The 22,544-nt window shown below is 49.9% G+C and overlaps 1 long non-coding RNA gene across 1 annotated transcript; it reads right to left on the bottom strand.

Annotated features, from left to right (window-relative positions):
* Window positions 1–10,164: 10,164 nt before the first annotated feature.
* On the bottom strand, window positions 10,165–15,928 carry LOC131405809 (uncharacterized). Its single transcript, XR_009220028.1, has 3 exons — window positions 15,672–15,928; window positions 10,605–10,719; window positions 10,165–10,238 (listed from the first exon to the last, which is right to left on the bottom strand). It is a non-coding gene; the product is annotated as an uncharacterized LOC131405809 (long non-coding RNA).
* Window positions 15,929–22,544: the final 6,616 nt, after the last annotated feature.

Here is a 22,544-nt window from a genome sequence, read left to right as displayed (position 1 = left end):
GTGTTGTTTTGGCACTAAGTTTGTGGGAATTTGCTACAGCAGCAACAGGAAACGAATATACTGGTCTTCAGCTGTCCCCTCTGCAAACAAGTGGGGCGGCTGCCAGATGGGCCGTGCACACTGTGCTTTCTCCACAGGCTTGGCAAGTCTAGGCCGGCAGGGCCTGGAGTTGTTGGGACTGATTTTGTGAACTTTCTTTGGGACTCTTGATCCCTTGCTGTTCTTCCTCCTCCATGGAAGCTGCAGCTTTGTCTCCTGCGGCCCTGGGGGTACGGCCTGTGATGAGGTCAGGGAGGCAAAGAGGGAAGCTTCTCGGGGCAGGCCTTGCTGGGGTGTGCTGGGCCCCTCTGCTAGGCCTTGTCTTGGGACCAGCCCTCCAAAAGGCCACAACTGCCCTCTGGCTCCCATGCAGAATTACAGCCCCTGCCCAGGCCTCTCTTCTCCAGAACGGCCAGGTTGAGGGAGCCTCACATGGCGATGAGCTCCGTGGGGGCTCTGAGCTCCATGAGGCCCAGCTCTCTTCTGTGTTCCCCACACTGGCCCAGTGACTTGTGTGGAGCAGGTGTTCAAGAAATGTGTGTTGAATGAATGAATGATTCAATGACACACACACAAACACACAGCTCGGCACATCACACAGTCATTTCTATGCTGAGACACATACCTCGATAGGCACCTGCACACAAGTGCACACACAGATACACATCCACATGGGAATGTGCACACAGACACAGAGATGTGCACACACATCTCTGAGCTCCTATTCTGAAGGAAGAGAGGATGCTTCTGTCCCATTGAGGGGGTTGAAAGGCCAGCTAGCTTGGCAGGGCCCTGGAAGTTTTTATGAATCCATGGGCACCGGGGTCTTCCCTGTGGGGCCTAGCAGCTGAGGAGGACCCAAGCAGGAAGGATGGGGCAGATCTCCCATCGATAGGAGGTGGGTACCAGATGTTGGCTGCCGTTAGTGGATATATACACCTGCATATGGGAGCCGGGCTCTGCACAGATGTCTGAGTCTGCCTCCCTGCAAGGGGGGTGAACCTCTGAAGCTTAGGCTCGAATCACAACCCACCCTGGATCTTGGAAGAGGCCCAACTTTTCAGCAATTATAGAAACGAGGGGGTGCAAGCTGAAAATTCCATTGGTAAAGAGATGGGGTGAGATGCAGGGACTGAGCAGAAAAGAACCCCTCTGTGGAGCTGGAAAGGCTCAGTTGAGTCCCTGTCTGCCACTTATCAGCTGTGTGCCATTGGGCTGGTTAATTAGTGTCAGTTTCCTCAGACTAGTGGAGACACCTGCCTGTCAGGGCTAGAGGAGGGTTAGATGAGCAAGTGCGAGTCAGGTGCTCAGCTCATTGCCAAAAACTAAAAACGGGAGCTTAAGAAAATGGAAGCACTCAAACCAAAGTCTGTTCAGCCCATCCCAGGCCAGAATAACCAGGGAGGAGGTGAGGAGTCCTCTATGGCCACCTCCCACCAGTCAGTCCCACTGTCTAGACTCCTGCTCTGGGTGGGCTGATTCCTGGGAGGGCTAGGGCCCAGGGCTGACCTGGCTTGCTGTGAGACCTTGAGTAAATTGCTTCGCCTCTCTGAACCCTAGCTGCCTCATTCTCTCCAGCCTGGAAAGTTGTGAAGTTCAAATAAGACTGAGCCTCTAAAGCTATCAGGAGAAGTGAGGAGTCTTCACTCAGCTGGCAGCATCTCTGGCCGTCCTCCGACCGTCGATATTGATGACATTGCTCTGCCAGGCCGGTTGATGCACCGTTCACCCTGGAGTCTCTGACCACGGTTCTCCTGCCACCTCTCTCACCGGCTCGTAGGTGTCCACTGAGGCTGTTGACAGGATCCAGCAGCACCCACTGGGCCTCCCTGGGTCAGCCCTCAGATATTCCCATTCCCTCATCCAAACTCAGGAAACGGCCCAGGCAGAGTCCCCACTCAGCATGTCTCCCAGGGTCCACACACCCTGAGTGCTGAGAGGGGAGCCTCAGATGCCTGGAACATTCTGGTTTCTGCCCTACTGTCTGCTCCCTCCTGGAGGTGGAGGCCTGGGGAGCCCAGTTTCATCAGGAAGCACAAGTCCAATAGGCAGGAGAGAGTGCCTGGCCATACCCCATGAGAGCACCCAGTGCTAAGTAGGCCCCCGTTGTCTCACCTGCTGGCCAGGAGATCCCCTGGGGCAGGGCCCAGGTCTGCTTCACCTTGTCCTGGGCACCCAGCACGGGCCTGTGGGATAAGGGATGCTAAGACGGTGGGTAGGTAGATGCTGTGAGGTCCAGAGTCACTGGGCTTGGTTTCCATTGCTGTGCCCTATCTTCTCACCCTTTCGTGCTAGGGAAGCGGGTCTGGGCCCCTATCATGGCTGGGTCCCCTGCCAAGTCCACACTGCCCAGGGTGAGCGAGGGGTGGCCATGGCCTTGAGCCCACTGCGCGGCTGTCTGACCCTGGGCTATCAATGCTGGGTCAGTGGGCGGCCTTGTTTCCGAGACTGCCACGCCCTCCTGTGACTCATTCCAAGACAGCATTGCCACGAGGGTTTCTGGCCTCTGAATTCACCTTTGGTTTGGTTTCTGCTCGGGCAGCTCAGAGTAGTTTTGTTTTTAAGTGCAAACCCACAGAGCTGCTTTCCCCTTTCTCTGATCCCCCAAAACAAACAAAGGATGTTGGTCTGTATTTTGGTTTGTTTTGAAGCTGAGAGGAAAGGAGGGAAACGGGTCACCTCAGGAGCGTCGAGGGTGGCCAGGCCGGTTAGGGAGCGTGAGGGTATCTGGGGAGGGTTGGGTGGTGGCCGGGGTGGCGCCTCACTCCCTCAGAGGATGGGCCAGCCAGCCCACCCTGGGTGGGCCGTGCGCCCATGGAGTTCCCCCACTGCCAACAGGGATGCTTGGAGCTGTGGCCTCCTCATGGGGCCAGAGAAAGGGCCCTGTGTGGAAGGCAGAAGACCTGGGTCAGAGGCATGGCTCTGAGGCCCCTCGCTGTGTGACATTAGGCAAGACCTACTCCTCTCTGAGCTTCAGTTTCCTCTCTGGTGAAACGATGCACTGGGCTCTGTTCCACCCTGTCTCTCCCACTCCCGCTGCCAGAGGGTGGATGCGGCACCACCGAATCTGGTGCCACTCATGGCACTGACTTCCGGGACCCACCCTGAGCAGCCAGTCCTGAGCCCATTGGAAAAGCACTTAACATCCTGTGGGACCTTGGCCATCAGGCCTGGGCTCCAGCCCAGCCCCAGCTCTCCTCCTCTGCCTTCCTTCAGGCCCGCACACTGCCTAGGGCCCATGATCCATGGATGTGCTCCCACTGGACCTGCGACCTGTCCCATATGGTACGCAGGCACCTGAAGCAGAAAAGATTAGTTCAAGGAATTTTCAGCCCACAGGCAGAGAGGTTTCTTTTCTGATACCTCCCAAGGGAAAAAGTCACCTGAGAAGGTGAGCTTCATCATACTCAGAGCCTGCAGGTGACCAGAGATATTAAGAAGGTGAGGGGAGGGATAAAGGGCTGGCCAAATCCTTGAACCACCCAGGGAAGGGGCTGGCAGTGTTTCCCCTTCAGCAGGCCCAGTGGTAGTGCAGTGAGCAAAGAGAACACATTTATTCCGGAATCAATGAACTGGATCTCAAATATTTTAAATGTCTTTATTAAAGTCCATCCCTTTTGACAGTTCTTAATCTTTCGTATTTTTAATCTTTCTAGTGAAAGCTATAGACTCTCTCCTTGGGGAAAAAATGCACACACAGAGTTTTGCAACAGATTTAAAGGGGTTCACAAGCTCTCCATGTTGAGCTCTTGGGAAGTTAAAGTAATTCGGGGAGCAATGACTTCCTAGAGGGCTCCCCTTTGCCACTCGGGGAGGAGGCACTATTAGGTAACTGGGTTTTTCTTCCAAGGGTATTTTGGAGAGATGTGGAACCAATTGCTTCTCATGGGGTGGGAGTGCTGCCTCCTTGGGGGTCTCACTCTTGGTTGCCAAAAGTGGAGGTAACTTTTTTTCTTTGAGGAAGATTGACCCTGCGCTAACATCTGTTGCCAGTCTTCCTCTTTTACTTTTTTTCTCCCCAAAGCCCCAGTACATAGTTGTGTGTCATAGTTGTAGAGGTGTAGTTCTGCTACGTGGGACACCGCCTCAGCATGGCTTGATGAGCGGTGAGTATGTCCTCGCCCAGGATCCAAATCCGCAAACCCTGAGCCGCCAAAGCTGAACGCGCGAACTCAACCACTAGGCCACCGGGCCAGCCCCAGGGAGGTAACTTTCCTGTGGATGCAGGGAACTAAGGCACCCCCAACCCTGGGCCCCGGGAGGAGCCTATTTTGGTGCTGCCGGAGCTCCTGCACCTGAAAGGGCTGTGCTAGGCCCCACTTTTGTTTTCTTAGTTGACCAGATCATAGGTACATGGGATCTTGCTCTGTGTGTGTGTGTGTTGGGGGGGTCACTGCTTCTGGGCCCCGCTGCAGCCTACTAAGGCCCACCGAGGCTCCAAGCAAGAGCAGTATGGAAATTTGGGGGAAACGCCTCTGAGCCGACATCCCACTCTCTTAGCGTGAAAAAAAACCTCTAGTGGCCGGAGGCTAGCGTCTGCACCCCTAATTCCGAGGACTGCCTCCTCCTGGATACTCCGTAGGGTTTGGGAGCCTGGCGGCAATCCATCGCGCTTCTTTGGCCGTCTTCTACCGCCACCTGGCGGCTGATTCTCTAATAGCAACTAGGTCTTCATCTGGCCGCAGTAGGCTCTCAGCTCTGGCTGCACGGTAGAATCACCAGGGGGAGCTTTTCAAAAGACTGATGTCAGAGGCCATCCCAGACCGATTAAACCATCGTCTCTGGGGGTGGGGCCGGCACCAGGTTTTTAGAGCTCTCCGGATGATACCAACGTGAAGCCAGGGTTGTGAATCACTGTAGCACCAGTAGGTTGGTTCTCTGGTCCTCTGCCAACCAACAAGGAATGGTGGGTGGGGTAGGGAGGAGAAATTCCAGACGCTTTCTGAAGAACACGCTTCACTTCCCTTGTGTGGATGTGCTCCAGTGCTCTGAAAATTCAGAGGCGTGCAGATCAGTGGGTCATAACCTCGACGGTGGAGAATGTTGTAAATAAAGAATTATGTCTGGATTGGGCCTTGACGTTAGTGTCTGTGGACGTGTCGTTGGGGTCCACAGCTTTTCTATGGAGGTTTGCTCATTTTGTGTCCTATCTTATTCAGAATAATCAGAATTCACATAGACACACCTTGCATTACCTGGAGGGCTGTTAGCTGGCTCTCTCTCACAAGGTTTTGGTGTCCAAAGTAGCTTTGGGCTTTACTATCATATTGAAGCCGAGCAGAACTACTTTAATTGTTATGAGCTAATTAGTAAAGGGTGAAAGGACTTCATTGATGAAGGATGTGTTTGAACCAGGAGAAAGCTCAGAGAACATTCCGGAACATTCTACAAATGAAGATTTTCTAGCAGTTTGAACCAAGAAAAGGCTTGAGAGAATCAAGTTATCTTTTCAAAAATCTTTTCATGTTTTCAAAACAACACTGTAGTTATTTTGGACTCATAAGCATCTGCATATGCTGTCCCACACATATTCACACTGTGAGTGATGTTTGGTGGGGAGGAGCGGAGGAGTCACTGGCATTTGGACAAGAAATAAAGTTTCCACTCCCGACCATGGCAGGCAAAACCCTGCCATGTAGGCTGTGTCCCTGCCTTCCTTCCAATCTCCTCTCTTACCACTCCACCCTCACTGGCTTCACTCCAGCCACACTCCAGTTTTTGTGGCTTCTCAAACACGTCAAGCTTGTCCCTACCTCGGGGCCTTTGCACTTGCTGTTTGCTCTGCCTGGACCACTCTTCCCCCAGATATTTACGTGGTTTGCTCTCTGAGTTCTTTCAAGCCCCAGCTCTAATGTCAGAGAGGCCTTTCCTGACCACCCTAACTAAATTAGGACCCTCACCTAATTCTTCTCCCCGTTTTGTGTTTTCCATTGCACTTTTCACTATTTGCAATGTATCATTTAAGTGTTTGTTTCCTTGTTTGTGAATCGCATGCATTATAACTCCTTGAAGGCAGAGGCCATATGGAGCATTGACTACAAGGCCCCTAGTCTCCGGCACAGCCCCTGGCATGTAGATGTGGCTTAATAAATACTCTAAAAAAAAAAAACTCTTCTTTGAAATAATTTTATTGTAAAAATACTGCTGAGAGTTCAGATATACTTCCACTCTGCTGACCCTAACGTCAATATCATTTATAATCATACTACAATCATCTAAAAAAGGAATTAACATTGATGCAATACAACTCACTAATCTTCAGATCTTAATAGAACTTCAACTGACCCATTAATGTCCTTTGTTCTGGTTGAAGTTCCAATCTAGGGATTCCTTCTTGTGTCTAGTTTCATATCTCTTTAGTTTCTTCCAGGCTGGGAGAGTTCCCCAGTCTTTCATGACCTTGACAATTTTTTTTTTTTTTGGGGTGAGGAAGACTGGCCCTGAGCCAACATCTGTTGCCAGTCATCATCTTTTTGCTTGAGGAAGATTGTCCCTGAGCTAACATCTGTGCCAATCTTCCTCTATTTTGTATGTGGGACCCTGCCACAGTGTGGCCTGGTAAGCGGTGTGTATGTCTGCTCCCAGGATCTGAACCTGCGAACCCCAGGCCGCTGAAGCAGATGGCACAAACTTAACCACTGTGCCATTGGGCCGGCCTGACCTTGACACTTTTGAAGAGCGTTGGCCATTTATTTTGTGGCTATCCCCCAATTTGTGTGTGTTTGGTAGTTTTCATGATTAGACCAAGGTTATGCATTTTGGTGGGAATACTGCAGAAGTGATGCTGTGTTCTCAGAGCATGAGCTCAGGAGGCACGCGTGTCTGTAAGTCTCATTACTGGGGATGCTAACTTTGATCATATGGTGAAGGTGGTGTCCGCCAGGTTTCTCTGCTGTAAAGCTACGATTTTTTCCTCTTTGTAATTAAAAAATCTCTTGCAAGGAAATACATTGAGATTATGCAAATATTCTATTTCTTGTCATATTTTGGCTCACTAATTTTAGCATCCATTGATGATTCTTGCCTGCAACAATTACTGTGGTGTTTGGCAAATGGTGAATTTCTATTTTCATCAATTCTTTATTTATTAGATTTATGTATTATGTATTTATTTAATAGATTATTTATATCAGTATGGATTCGTGGACTTTTTTTATTCTGGGAATTATAATCCATTAATATCATTATTTATTTTGTTGCTCAGATTGTCCCATGTTTGGCAATTAAGAGCTCTTTCAAGTTGGCTCCTGTGGGCACCTATCCTTTTTTTTTCCCAGCAAATCTGTAATTTCTGGAACCACAAGATATTCCAGACTCATCATTGATTTTTTTTGTGTGTGTGAGGAAGATCAGCCCTGAGCTAACATCCATGCCAATCCTCCTCTTTTGCTGAGGAAGACTGGCTCTGAGCTAACATCTGTTGCCAATCCTCCTCCATTTTTTCCCCAAAGCCCCAGTAGGTAGTTGCGTGTCGTAGTTGCATATCCTTCTAGTTGTTGTATGTGGGATGTGGCCTCAGCATGGCTGGAGAAGTGGTGCGTCAGTGCACGCTCTGGATGTGAACCTGGGCCGCCAGTAGTGGAGCGTGTGTGCACTTAACTGCTAAGCCATGGGGCCGGCCCCTACCAGGCTCATCTTATACTGTCCCTGCCTCAGCCCTGGGGGCAGCCACTTCTCCATGGGGCCCTGGTTCCTTCTGTTGGAGATGGTGCTTAGAAACCAAGATCTGGGTGCTAGGTGGACTCATTGTCACTGGAGCATCACTGCTTCTAGGCCCTTTCAGTGGACAGAACCAGGAAGTACATGTACCTGTAGACACATACACACATCTCAACCCATTTCTTGTTTTCCTTTTTGTTTAAAAAATTATTTTTAATTGTGCTAAAATACACATAACATAAAACTTACCATCTTAGCCATTTTTAAGTGTACAGTTCAGTGATATTAAGTATATTCACATTGTTGTGCAACCATCACCACCATCTACCTCCAGAAGTCTTCAGGCTTAGGATTGCTCCTGGCTGGCTGTGAAGTGTTTTTCTTTTCAGAGAGGAATTTCTGCCTCTTCCACCTCAGTCAGCACTGTCCCTTGCTGTGGGGGTTCTTTTTATCCCGTTTTCAGTTCTCTCTCAGGGGTAATTGTTCCAAGAGTAGTTGTAAATTTGTTGTGTCCGTGGGAGGAGGTGAGTTCAGAGTCTGCCTCTGCCGCCATCTTGACACCAGATCCTATTTCTTTCTTAAAAAGTCAGGAATTTACACTAATATCTCTGATCCCAATTCAGACCCCAAATCACAGGGTTTGTTTATTTCTTTTTTTGGTGAGGAAGATATTTTGGTTGGCTGAGCTAACATCTGTAGCCAATCTTCCTCTTTTTGCTTGAGGAAGGGTAGCCCTGGGCTAACATCCTGTGAACCCCAGGCCGCCGAAGCAGAGCACGTGAACTTAACTCCTACACCAGTGGGCTGGCCCCAATGTATGTTTTTTTAAATGAAGTGAATTTAATCCCTATAGATTTACTCCGATTCTTTATTTTATTATCTATAAAAGGCAGGGATAAAACCAGGAGGTCTTTAAGATTCCTCACTGTCTAAAATTCTGTGCCTGGGTTTAGTTCTCTCTTGATCAGCTGGAATGGTCAGCAAGTGGCTGCTTCTAAAGCTGACTTGATCCTCACACAAGGTGGTCATCCAGGGCTGTCTGGGGGCAAAAGCGTGAGGTCCTTGTGGTCTATCTCATGAGTGACAAGTGATGGTAATGGAAGTGGTGGCTGGAGCATTTTTCTGTTGGGTCCCTTGGGCTCCCTGGGGAAGAAGCCTTGTTCCGGAAGCCTAATTCATGATTTTAGCGCAAATGGAGAGCTGAGGGGAAAGCTTTTCTACCCTGAAACCTGCCCGTATGAGCTTTCTTATTATTACAGTGTCAAACAGAACCTTGGGAAGTGGTGAGTACCCTATTACTAGAAGTTCTGAACAGATGCTCAATGACCGGGGGGACCTGTGCATTATTTAGGACCTCACTGTGCAACACAGTAGGCGCTAGCGACATGTGTTATTTGATGCTTTATGCTTATTTCATATTTAAAAATATTTAGAACTTTTTATTGTGAAATAATTATAAATTTACAGGAAGTTGCAAAAATAGCACAGCGAGGTCCTGTGTACCTTTCACCCAGTTTCCCCCAGTGGTTACATTTTATATTGCTGTACAATATCAACACCAGGAAACTGACGTTGGTATAACGTGTGTATAGTTCTATGTCATTTTCTCCCATGTATAGATTTGTGTAGCCACCACAGTAATCAAGACACAGAACTTTATTCCATCACCACAAAGGTCTCCCACCTGCTACCTTTTTACAGTCAGCCACCACCCTCTCCCCCACCATCCCTAACCCTTAGTAACTGCTAATCTGTTTTCCATCTCCATAGCTTTGTCATTTTGAGAATGTTGTATAAATGGAATCATACACATGTGCTATTTAGATTTAAAGTTTAATTTATTAAAGTTAAATCAAATAAAAAATTCAGTTCCTTGATCATACCAACTACATTTCTAATGTCAGTAACCACAGCTGGCTAGTTGACTATCATGTTGGATAGCACAGATACACGACTGTTCCGTCATTGCAGAAAGTTCTATTGGAAAGTGCTGCTTTCGGAAATGAGACCAGATCCATGGTTCACAAATGCTGATTCATAGACCAAATCACCCAAGAGTGTGATGAAATATAGAGTCTTGAGTATATTACTTATCTATTGCTGTGTAATAAGTTATCCCCAAATATAGTGGCTTAATAACAATCAACCTTTGTTATCTTACATACTTTCTGTAGGTCAGGAGTTCAAGAGTGACTCAGCTGTGTTATTAGGCTCAGAGTCTCTCACGAAGTTGCAGTAAAATGCTGGTCAGAGCTGCGGTCACCTGAAGGTGTGGCTGGGGCTGGAGGATTTGCTTCCAAGGTGGCTCACTCACACGATTGGAAAGTTGGTGCTGGCTGTTAGGGTGAACACTCGTTTCCATTTGCCCGGGACTAAGAGGTTTCCTGGGATTGGCACTTTCAGTGTGAAAACTGGGACTGTCCTAGACAAATTAGAACAGTTGTTGGCAGGAGGACTTGGCTCCTCCCAACATGGGCCTCTTCCAGGGCTGCTCGAGTATCCTTATGACATGGTAGCCAGCTTCTCAAGAGTGAGTGATCCTAAAGAGAGCAAGGCAGAAGCTCCAATGTCTTTTCTGACCTGCTTTGGAAGTCACATGGCCTCACTTTTGCTGCATTTTTTTCATTAGAAGCAAGTCACTAAATTCTCTGGTCCACATTCAAGGAGAGGGGAATTAGGGTCCACCTTCTGAAAGGAGGATTGTGGAGGAATTAGTAGACATACGTGAAACCCTCCGCACTGGCCTACACCTGGGATCCCGATTGGGCAAATGCAGCAGGGCCTAGGCATCCGTACTGTATCAAGGTTCCCCGATGACCCCTTATGTGCAGTCGGGTTTGCCCACCACTGAGTTGCCTGGCCTCGGTGGTCCCTTCCCACCATGAGAGGGTGGTCGTCCCACCTACCTCAGTAGACACTCACAGGAGATAAGAGGGAGAAGAGCAACTTCAGGTCACAGAAATTGGTGAGCTGAGCATGATTCCTGAAGCTCTGTTAGATTCCATGGATGTCCCTTCCCACCTATAAATGAACAACAACCAGGGAACCATTGAGAAAATCCCGGCCACGCTGAAACACCAAATGCTGTTACAAATGATCATCACCAAACTACATAGCAACATGGGAGAAAAAATTTATGATATAGTACCTCTGCCTGAGGGGTGGTTGAAATGCTGTAGCATTACATGGACAAAGTCTGGAGATTAATTATTATACAGAAAGGAACACAGTTGCAGTTATGGTAGGCGGGTGGGGAGAGGATTGTGAGTAATTTAAAGAAATGCATGTTAGTGTTGGTTATACTGTCTTTTCAATAAAAGAGGGCCACTCCTTCTTCAGACCTTAGCTCGACTGTCACCTTTTCAGAGGCCTTTCCAACCTTTTTGGTTAAAGCTGGTCCTCTGTATTCCTTGGTATCTTAGCACCTTGTTTGTGCCCACACAGCACTTGTCACATTTGCAAATGTGTTATCTCTCCCTGCGGCTATGAGCTCCATGAAGAAAGGCAGGGTCTGTGTCTGCTTTTGTCCCCTGTGGTCTCCCCAGGGCCAACACAGTGTCTTGGACATGCTTGCTGCCCAGGAACTGTTATCTGAGGCATGAATGAGGTGAGGTCTGAGGAAGGAGGAGGGAGATGCTGCACATGAAGGAGACAACAGGAAGCCTCTCATGGCTGGTGGTGGGGAGGGGAGGCCGGGGATCAGCCTAGTCCAGTGACCCCTGATCCAGGGACGTCTAAGACTTCCTGGGCCTTCGACTCTTTGAGAATCTGATTAAATCAGTGTTTCTCCTCAGCACCGTTGATGTTTTGGGCTAGATAATTCTTTGTTGTAGGGGGCTGTCCTATGTAAGATGTTTAGCAGCATCCCTGGCCTCTATCCAGTAGACGCCAATAGCACATCCTCCCCTGTTGTGACAAAAACATCTCCAGAGGTTGCCGAATGCCCCCCGGGGATTGCCCTGGGAGCAGGGTCAGAAAACCAGCCCAGCACCCTAGTGGGCCTGAAGTCTTTGCATGAAGATGAGTTGGGGATGTAAATGAGGGAGACTGATGCCTGTCTTATACCTGGGAGCTGGGAATGTAAATGAGGGAGACTGACGCCTGTCTTATACGTCTCTCTTGAGAAGGTGTTCTTCAGAGCCTCTGGGTTACAGGCACAGGGTGTGCTGCCACCTGCTGGTGGATGGGTGGGAGTGCGTCATGGCTCAACCAGCTCAGGGACAGTGAAGCGACTTGCCTGGCGGGTGGGCTGCAGCTGGGCTGGCGGTTAAGGACCTCTCCCTAAGACTGGGCTGGGGAAGCCCCAAATAAGGCCAGCCAGGGTGTGAAGCAACCAGAGGAATCAGCGGGAATGGGACATTTTCCTATCATTTTGGTCAAATGTTTAATGATATACTGTTAAAAATACAAGTCAACTTCATTTATTTCCCTCTCCCTTTTTCCTGTGGACACCATGATCCCTCCTCCTTCAACCCTCTCTGATTTGGGGCTTGGCCTCATGGATTTGTCTCAGGTCAGAGACCCTGTGGGTTGGAGTCATGCCCAGCTTCTTGCTCTTCTGCCACAACCCTTGGCCAGACTGGTGGTGATCCCAGAGGCAACCCCCTCCCCCAGGCTGGGCTTGTGGGAGAAGGCAGGAGGTCAGCGCCTCCAATGGCCAAACCCGAGCTTGCCATCTTTCCCTACACCTGCCTCTCCTCAGTGCTCCCATCTCAGTAGGGACAGCACCAACTGCTAGTTATGCAGCCAGAAACATCACCTTCATCACTGAGTCCTACAGGCTCTACTTCCTCAGTCTGCTTCATCCTCTCCCCGCCTCCACTGCTGCTCTCACCCGTGTCTGAGCTGCCTTCATCCCAAGCCTGGGCCAGTGCAAAGGCTCAGCTGGATGGTTCTTCCCTTCCATGTGGTGTTGCCTGGGGTCACACTTCAGGGTGCATTTAGCCAGGAGCTTGGCCAAGGCTGGAATATTCCAGATGGCTACACTCATATCTGGTACCTCAGCTGCTGGGGGTAGGGGTGGGGGTAGTGAGGCAGCTGGGTCTCTCTCTCCAGCAGGGTAGTTGAACTTCTTATCTGGGGGAACTAGGGCTATAAAAGACTGAGAATGGAAGCTGCCTGTCCTCTAGGGTCTAGCCCAGAGCTGGCACAGTCTCCCTTCCATCACATTCTGTTGGTCAGAGCGAGGGCCCAGTTTTAATAGGAGGGGAAGTAGACTTTACCTCTTTTTTTTTTTAAAAAAAAAAAGTAGGTTTTCTTCCTTTTTTTTTTATAATTTTATTTATTTATTTATTTATTCCCCCAAAGCCCCAGTAGATAGTTGTATGTCACAGTTGCACGTCCTTCTAGTTGCTGTATGTGGGACGTGGCCTCAGCATGGCCGGAGAAGCGGTACGTCGGTGCGCGCCCAGGATCCGGGCCCGGGCCGCCAGCAGCGGAGTGCGCGCACCCAACCACTAAGCCACCAGGCCGGCCCAGACTTTACCTCTTGATGAGGGGAGTGGTTGGGAGGAATTGGCCATCATCTTTGCAGACAACCTACTGTGCCTACCTCCCTCAGGTCAGGTCAAGCCCTCCATTAAATATTCACTTGCTCACATCATTTTCTTCATTCATTTCTGCTCAAAAGTCATCTCCTGGGGCTGGCCTGGTGGCGTAGTGGTTAGTTCACGTGCTCCGCTTTGGCGGCCCAGGGTTTGCAGGCCCCGATCCTGGGTGTGGACCTACGCACCGCTTATCAAGCCATGCTGTGGCAGGCATCCCACATATAAAGTAGAGGAAGATGGGCATGGATGTTAGCCCAGGGCCAACCTTCCCCAGCAAAAAGAGGAAGATTGGCAACAGATGTTAGCTCAGGGCTAATCTTCCTCACCAAAAAAAAAAAAAAAAGTCATCTCCTTGGAGATGCCTCCCTGATTGTCCCAAGTAGACCTCCCATTGCTCTTCACCTATACCCCACCTTAATTACCTACAGGACACTGACTAGCCCTTGACCTGGCAGTCCATGTGTATTTGCTAGTTGTCAGTCTTGCCCACTAGACAGTAAGCACCAAGAGGGGAGGGACTGTGTGTGTTTAGTTCACTGCTGAGTCCCCAACACCTAGAAGAGTGCCTGGCCCATTGTTGGAGCCCAATACGTATTTGTTGAATGAGTGAATGTTTCTATCCACAACACTCCTCAAAGTTCATCATTACGTGTTTATTTGTATGATGATTTGAGCAAGGTCTATCTTTTCCAGAAGGGAAGGCACAGTGTCTGTTTCTGCCCACCGTTATATCCCCAGTTCTTAGTGCAGTGTCTGGAAAATAGCAACCTGCAATGAATGCTGGCTGAAGGAATGAACTCTGAGTGGGAGGAACAGGACGGAGGGCAAAAAGTGAAGAATCTTCCTATAGAGTCACCCTCTTTACAACACACAGGTGCTGGGTCCCGAAGAAGAGGCATGTAAATAAAATGTTCTGAATTGCTTTTCTTTAACCCCCCCTCCCCCGGGAGCATTCACAGCAGCCACACCCTGAATTTCCTTCTGTGAGGTTATGTAGGGTCACAGCATTTCTCTGAGCCTGCCGTTCCAGGATCACTCGGGGTGCTTGTGAAAAACGCAGGTGCTGGCCCCACCCCAGAAATATTACTGGAGAACCCTGGGGAGCAAGGTCCCACCACCTGCACGGTCCGGGGCAGTCCCGGTGATTCTCGTGTGCACCACATTGAGAAACATCGCCTTTCCATTTATCTTCTCTAAGTTTGGGTTTTCTTGGGCTGGTTTTTCGTTTAGATCACCTTGAGTGTCTTAAGACCTTGGCAGCTTTATTTATTTCCCCCAGAAGGCTTTGTAAACAAGCAGCCTGTTTCATAACCCCTGGAAAATGAGGCATGTTTCCTTACCTTTTGAGGAGCCTGGTGCTCAGGATCATGGAGAGGTCGTATGGTCCAGTCCCCTGTGGTCGGGCAGATCATGCTTAAACCACACCAGGTAGAAAGGAAGCAACTAGGTTCTCTCCTTCTTCAGATTTACTGTGTGTGGAATTATGAGGTTTGTGTTCGGGGCTAGGGAGAGAAGAGGTGGGTCCTTAATATGGGGGGGCCTTTAGCACAGTTAAGGAGCAGGAAGCATTTCTCCAGGGGGGGAGGAGGAGTAAAGGGGCTAATCTTCTTATATAAGAGTCATGGAAGAACTTGTTTTGTAATCCCAGGGCAGAGGGGTTGCTATGTTTAGATTTGAACCTGAAACTTCTCAACTTCGAGAGCCATCTGAGGCTGCTGCTTGCCTTGGGCTGGGCTGGCTATGGCAGGGAGGGCTGTGTCTGTGGCTCCACACTCGCCCCCTGGGCAGCTGGGGGAGATGGGGGGTGTGGGAGGAAGGAGGGACCTAACAAGTTTTAGGAAAGCTACAGCATTTCTAGAGAAAACCCTGATGGTCAGCCCGCACCTCCTACAATCTCTCCTCCAGCAAAAACTAGAGTAGGTCATGGGGTGGTGGGGGGAGGGCATGAGAGGCTGGGGTGGGACAATGGCAGGGACGCTTGGGCTCAGTAGCCAACATGGCTGCTGATTTGTTGTCTGACTACCTGTCACACTCCACATCAGAAAGAAAGTCCTTCCCACCAGCCAGGACAGAGGAAGAGGCACTGGTGGTGGGGCCAATGAGGAAGCAACTACTCTCCAGCTCCTGGAAGAGACCTTCGAGGAATAAGAAGCAGGAAGCAGTGTGGTCTCAGTCAGGGCAGATGCCTGGCCTGACAGCAGACCTCTGTCAGCCAGGAGAAACCAGGAGAAGCCAGAGTGTATATATGTGTACGTGTATGGGGGTTGGTGTAGAGGAGGCACAATGTTAAAGGGAGCACAATCCACAAGACCACCCACCCCCACTGCTGACACCAATTGCAAGTTTGAGGGTCTCCAAGACCCCACCCTTACGTTTGATAATTCACTAGAAGGACTCGCAGAACTCATTGAGGGCTGTTATACTCACAATTATGATGTATTACAGGGAAAGAGCACAGATTAAAATCAGCCAAGAGATGAGATGCATGGGGCAAAGTCCAGGAGGACCCAACACGGAGCTTCCAGCTGTCTTCCCCCAGTGGAGTCCCAGACAGTGTTAACTCCTCCAGCAACGATGAGTGACGATACACCTGGAATATTGCCCACCAGGGGAGTTCACCCGAACCTTGATGTCCAGAGATTTATTGCGGCTCCGTAGTCAACTGCCCAGTAGCTGACATCAGCCTCCAGTCCCTCTGAAGGTCCAGCTGATACCGTGTGACTCAAAGCCCCCACCCTAAATCACATTGTTAGTTTATCCAGTGTGGCCAGTCCTCACCCCAAATAAAGATACTCCTCTCTGGCAGGACATTGCAAGGGCTTCGAGATTACTGTCCAGAAGCTGAGGGCAAAAGTCAGACCTCTCTTTGGGTGAGGTTAAATTCTTTACTACACTGGCAGATTAAACAGTCTCCAGCCCACACCAAGTCCATTCTTCCTGGAGGACTGACAACCCACAGATCACGATTCCTAGAAGTCTAGGCAGTAGGACAGAGAACAGTTGTTCCCAAGGTGTGCAACCTGCATCAAGGGACTCCGAGTCAGTCACCTCCCTTCATGCTGGGTGTCACTCACCCTCTGTTTGGGCATTCATTTGCCCACCATTTACTGAACACCTGCAATGTGATCAGTACTCATTCTAGTGGGGGAGACAGATCGTAAAGAGCAAGACAACTATTAAGTAATTTTTAAGTGTGCTGCATGCTATGGCGGAAATAAAGGTCTGAGCTCAGAGTAAGGACTGAGGGGAGAAAAGAACCTGCCTTCGATTGTGCGACAGGGAAGGCAGTTTTGAGAAGGTCCCATTTAAGCTGGGCCCAGAGAATGAGAAGGCACCAGCTGTGGGAAAAACCGGTGGAAGAGTGGGCCTGGCAGAGGAGCACATGGGCCTCAGCTGCCAGTTGATGCCTCTATACAGATTGTGAAAAGGTGCCCAGAAGCAGAAACATGGTCCATCCTTGTGGCTGACACAGTCTTGTGAGGATCCAAGGCTTCATGAGCTGTGCATGGTCAGGATCTCAGCCCCATACATCCCCTCGGCCTGTGCTTGTGCAGTGTGTAAACCCCACCACCCTACATGGTGGGCTTGGACAGACAGTGCCTGGAAGACAGCACCCCTAGGCAGCCCTACCAGGTTGGCACCAGACACTAGGCCATTTTAACTCCATCTGCCCTCGCCTACATTTTAAATAATAAAAAACCAAGTTGTGCCTGTTAGCGGAGGCAGTGGTCCCAGACCCTCGGGCAGTGAATGCAAATCAAGGGGGAGAGGCAGCTCCATTTCTGTCTTCAGGGCAAACTGCATGTGTCCACGCACTGCTGGGGCTGGAAAAGGGGTTCCCTGTCCCTTGCAATCAAAGGGGATCCTAGCTGAATTTTTTCCTAGTTTTCTTCATCTTTCTCAGGAGCTAGCACATGCTGAGCAAAGGAGGAAGTCTTTCCTTCTCTTAGCTCAGAGGTTTCTGGAGGATTCCAGCCCAGGTCAATTCTACTTACCACCCTCACCCCCACCCACACAGGCCCACGCCCAAGTGCACATGAACACACATTGGTGTCCCTCCCATGGGACCTTACAAGAACCGGAGCTGGACCTGGGTTTGCCACATAGCATAGGAGGGTCTGCTCTCCAAATCACAGTTGGTTTTATACAGCAGAAATCTCTGCCTCTTTTCATGATTGATTTTAATATGTTTACCACATTATTTAAAAGTTGGAAAGTAGAGAAAATAAAAGCAAAAAACCACTTAGAACCTTGCCATTTATTATGGAGTGCATGTTTGTGTTCTCCCCAGTTCAAACGTTGAAATTCTAACCCCTAAGGGGATGGTATTAGGAGGTGGGGCCTTTGGGAGGTGACTGGGGTTAGATGAGGTCATGAAGGTGAGGGTCTCTTGATGGCATTAGTGCCCTTAAGAAAAGAGGAGGAGGCACAGATCTCTCTCTGTGCACACACCAAGGAAGACCGTGTGAGGTCATAACCCGGAAGAGAGCCCTCACCATGAACCTGACCATGCTGGCACCCCGACCTCAGACTTCCAGCCTCCAGAACTGGGAGGAATAAATGTCTGTTGTTTAAGCCACCCAGTCTATGGTATTCTAATATAGCAGCCTGAGCTGACTAAGACACCATTCTAACAAATCATTTATAGCGCTGTCTTCCAGAGGTTCATGTATTAGTTTCCTATTGCCGTTATAACAAACGACCACAGACTTAGTAGCTTAAAACAATTTAAACTTATTGTTTTACAGTTCCGGAGATCAGAAGTCCAAAATCAAGTCTCATTGGGCTAAAGTTAAGGTGTCAGCAGGGCTGGTTCCTTCTAGAGGTCCTGAGGGGAGAATCCGGTTTCTTGCTTTTTTCAGCGTCTATAGGCTGCCTGCATCAAGTGGCCCACGGCCCCTTCTTCCATCTTCAAAGCCAGCAGTGGAGTATCTTCCAATGTCTTGCATCTCTGCTGCCTGCTGTTACCTTGCCTTCTCTCACTCTGACTCTAGTCTTCCTCTTTTAATTAACATTTTTTTTTTTAAGGAAGATTGGCCCTCAGCTAACATCTGCTGCCAATCTTCCTCTTTTTCTTTTTTCTCCCCAAAGCCCCAGTACATAGTTGTATATCCTAGTTGTAGGTCCTTCTAATTCTTCTATGTGGGATGCCACCTCAGCACGGCTTGATGAGCAGTGAGTGAGTAGGTCCACGCACAGGACCCAAACCAGTGAACCCCGGGCCGCCAAAGCGGAACGTGCGAACTTAACTGCTATGCCACTGGGCCGGCCCCCAGTCTTCCTCTTTTAAAGACCCTTGTGGGGGCCGGCCCCGTGGCTTAGTGGTTAAGTGAGCGCACTCCGCTGCTGGTGGCCCGGGTTTGGATCCTGGGCGCGCACCGACGCACCGCTTGTCAGGCCATGCTGAGGCCGCGTCCCACATAAAATGGAGGAAGATAGGTACAGATGTTAGCCCAGGGCCTGTCTTCCTCAGCAAAAACAGGAGCATTGGCATGGACGTTAGCTCAGGGCTGATCTTCCTCACAAAAAAAAGTAAATAAATAAAGACCCTTGTGATCACATTGGGCCCACCTGGATGATCCAGGCTACTGGCTCCATCTCAAGATTCTTAACATAATCACATCTGATAAGGTCCTTTTGACATGTAAGGTAACATCTTTATAGGACTGGGTGGTTAGGACGTGGCTGTCTTTGGGAGGTCATTATTCTGTCTACCATAGTTTGCCTCTATAGTATTTAATGGTGTGGTTGCAGTAACACTGATACATGATTGCCTTCAGTTAGCGTTGTAGCAGAAGTAGTCCCCACAGGAAGTCTTTGTGACCTTCTCTCCCCAAGGCTATGAAAGCTCCACAGAGAGGATGTGCTTCCATTTTCTCAAGCTGGAGACCAGGCTGCATTCCACACTGGGCTGCTGTGTGCCTTCCTGAAGCTAGCGTTCCCCATACTCAGGATTATTGCCTTAGCATAGGTCCCAGGAGCAGGTTTATGATTCTTACTACACATTGCCTAATTGCTTTCCAGATTGTATCAGTTTATACAACCTCTCCTGATCGTTTGGCTTTCATAAAAAAAAAAAGTTCTCTTTATAGTAAAGATATATTCTCATTAAAGGACATATGGGAAATCCAGAAAGAGCAAAAGGAAAAAAATCACTCATAGTTCCATAAATTGAAACACAACTTTCACTAATACTTTCTTTCCAATATTTCTGTGTGGATGTATATAAAATTAAAAAAAAACATGGATATGATATTGGAACTTCTTGGAACTATTTTAGATCTAGGACACTTCATGCTTTTGGATATGCAGGAGAAAAATTTTTATTGTGTTTATCTTGGGATGGTTTCCATTCTGTTTTCCTGGTTGACTTTTGTTCTCCACGTCACCCAGAACCTGGAGGCCTGGCCAGGTCCTTCCCTGTGTGATGAGTGTCAGCGCACAATGTGGGGACTATGGCCTGGGATTCTTGATCACGAATCCTCAATCCTGACTCCTCTTAACCAGACTCTAGTCTAGAAATTGGTTAGAAAGGTTAGGTTTTATGACAATTCAGCTTTATAATCCAATTCATAGATGCTGGTTACAAGCAGAATGTTTTTCACTTTAAAAATTAATTTATGTAAATTACATCTTCCATTTCTACTTTCATAGACCTCATCTTCAGGTTCTGATTATTTGGCAAAGACAGTAAAGAGGTACAGGGACCTCTGGCCCTGAAAAGAGAAGGGTGGGAAGTGTTTCAACATAGGTTCTTAGGAAGGTGATTGGCTGCTTTCCATCTTGCTAAATATCTATAGTAGAAGCCCTATGGCTGTAAGTTAGATATAAGAAGGAACTTCCCTAAATGAAATATTCTTACACTGGTCACCCACTCCAATACTAAAAATAAAAGAAAAATCTCAGTTTTCCTGGATGTTGTACATTGTTCTGCTTGAAGAGAGGAGGTGAACTGAGTAAGGACCTGGAAGGAAACCTAATCAGAACTGGACAAAGTAAAAAGTGAATTTTTCAGCACAGACAGCTGCAAAGCACAGGGAGTTGCCTGAGGCATGGCTAGATCCCAGAGCATGATGTCCCTAGGACCTAATCTCTGTCTCTCTTTTGGGGGCTGGCTTCATTTTCAGGAAAGCGGTTAGGTGTTTCAATAGCCCCAGGATTTCTGACTGGGTCTCATTGGCCCATCCCTGTAGCCAGGGGAGTGCAATGCTCTGATTGGTCAGGCCAAGCCACAGGGCCACCCCAAGAATGGCCCTGGAGTCAGGGATGGAGACAGTTCCATCAAAGCTTGTGGACTGAGAGGAGGAGGAGAAGAGTCATTCCCCCAAAGAAAAACTATTAGACCTGACATGGGTTTCTTAGGTCAAATTTGCAAGAGGACCTGATTGGCTGGTCTTGGGCCAGTGTCCACCCCAGGCCAATCAGCTGTGGCAGACAGAGTGGCCGTTTGGCTGGGGGTGGGGTTGGTAAGCCTGGTATGACAAGCTGCCTTTGCTCAGCTCTTGCCTTAGGGTTGTGGTGCTGAGGGGTCAACACTAGGGCCTGAGGGCTTCCATGTCCCACCGGATTTCTTCACTGTTTTCTGAGTGCTTACTTGTTAAGTGTCCCATTTTAAACTCACAACAGCCCTCTGAAGTTGAAGCTGTTAGGCCTGTTGCCCAGGGTAACACAGCCAGTAAGTGACTCAAGGGGGCTGAGGTGATGAATCTGAAAGCAGCATCTAGGGGAGCCCCAGAAGGGACTCAGAGCAGGTGGGGCATGGGGAACTCTCCCCAGGTGGAGGGTCCTGAAAGGGGGGGTGGCAGGAAGGTGTGGAGGGGAGGGAGCACCTCAGACATTTGGTCTAAGTGCCACTTGGTTCTCACTGACCCAGGGCGCAGCATCTGATTCTAGCTTGTATGAGGTTTCTGGAGCCCCATCTTCCCGCAGAGCCACCTGGTCCTGCCCTGCCTCCCTGAGGTCCTGTCCTCCAAACTCTGCCTCACTGCACTCATGGGTGACGCAGTGGCTTTCCCTGCCTGACCCTCTCCTGGAGTGGGCTGGGGCCTTTGTGTGCAGCGTGAGGACCACCAGGTTGGGAAGCCTGGAGTCCCCAGTCAGCCATAGAACAGCTCAGGGGCCTGGGGAGAGTTCTAGCTTCGGTCCTCCACTCTCCAGGACCTCAAGGGATTTAGGGGCTCCTCCTCACATTTTCAGTCAGATCTGAGCCCCCAAAGGGCCCAGAGCACTCTGCCCGCACTGCCTGAATAAGCTCCCTTCTTCTCAGCACCCCGCCCCCACTGAAACACCAGTTGCCACTTTCCCATTTAAGCTGCCGCCTCTTTCCAGCAGTCTGTCTTGATTGCCTCTTCGCTCGCCCCACTTGCCTACTGCTTTAATTTGTGCCGCCGCTGGTTGTGAGCCAGTGTCCTGGCGCCTCCTCCACGGGGTCTTAGCCGCCTCAAGCCTTGGAGAACGTTTGTTGGCCGAAGGCGAAGGATGTGCAGAATCTTCATCCAGCCACGAATTTATTAATTCTCGAAGTCGGCTTGGAGTGGGCCTCACGCGCGATGCCAGAGACACCCAGTGAAGGAGACCACCCGTTTAGGCCTAGCAGGGAGACTCCACACGCTTTAACCCAGCTCCGCGGGAGGCAGGCCCTCGGCCGGTGGGAACCTGCGTTACCTCGGCCCGCCGGGAGACCCAGCAGAGGACGTTGTTGCAAAACGCAATTTACTTTTTTTACTTCTCAAAAACTCCGAAAATGGCTGCTAGTAGCTTCGCTACGGGGCAAACTGTCTGCTAATCTGGAATGCAAACTCGGCGCACAGGGAGGTTTTCCTGGTGCTTCGCCCCCGGCCATCGCGGGGCTCTGCAAGCCGCGCGCGGCGTGAAGAAGGATCGGAGGCTCCGGAAACACTGTGTCGGGAACCAGGAGCCAGGAGCCGAGGAGCAACAGTCGTGGCCGCCGCTCTGCATCCGCGCCGCCTCGGGCGCCCCGGCCCCGAGCCGGGCCTGGGACTGCCCCACGGGCTCGGAGCCCGATTTGACAGCCCGCGCGGGCTTTGCTGGGGGACTCGGGGATCACCTCGTCCACCCAGGCTTAGGCCCTGGGCCAGCGCCACCCGCCACATAAACTCCCCCAGCAGGGGAGGGTTGTTTTCCAGCCCCGAGGCCGAGCAGGAGGCCCAGGACCCCGCGTGTCTTCTCTGAGCGCAGGGGACCCCGGGCCACCGCTCAGCTAACCGAAAGAGGCCCCCTCCTCGCCGAAGGCTTCAACCGGGCGGGATTTCCAGCAAAGGCCGGACACGCGTGTCCCTG

The sequence above is a fragment of the Diceros bicornis genome, chromosome 1 (genome assembly GCF_020826845.1).
Source record: "Diceros bicornis minor isolate mBicDic1 chromosome 1, mDicBic1.mat.cur, whole genome shotgun sequence".
In the NCBI taxonomy this organism is placed as follows: domain Eukaryota; kingdom Metazoa; phylum Chordata; class Mammalia; order Perissodactyla; family Rhinocerotidae; genus Diceros; species Diceros bicornis.
This window is presented reverse-complemented; position numbering and strand designations above follow the sequence as displayed.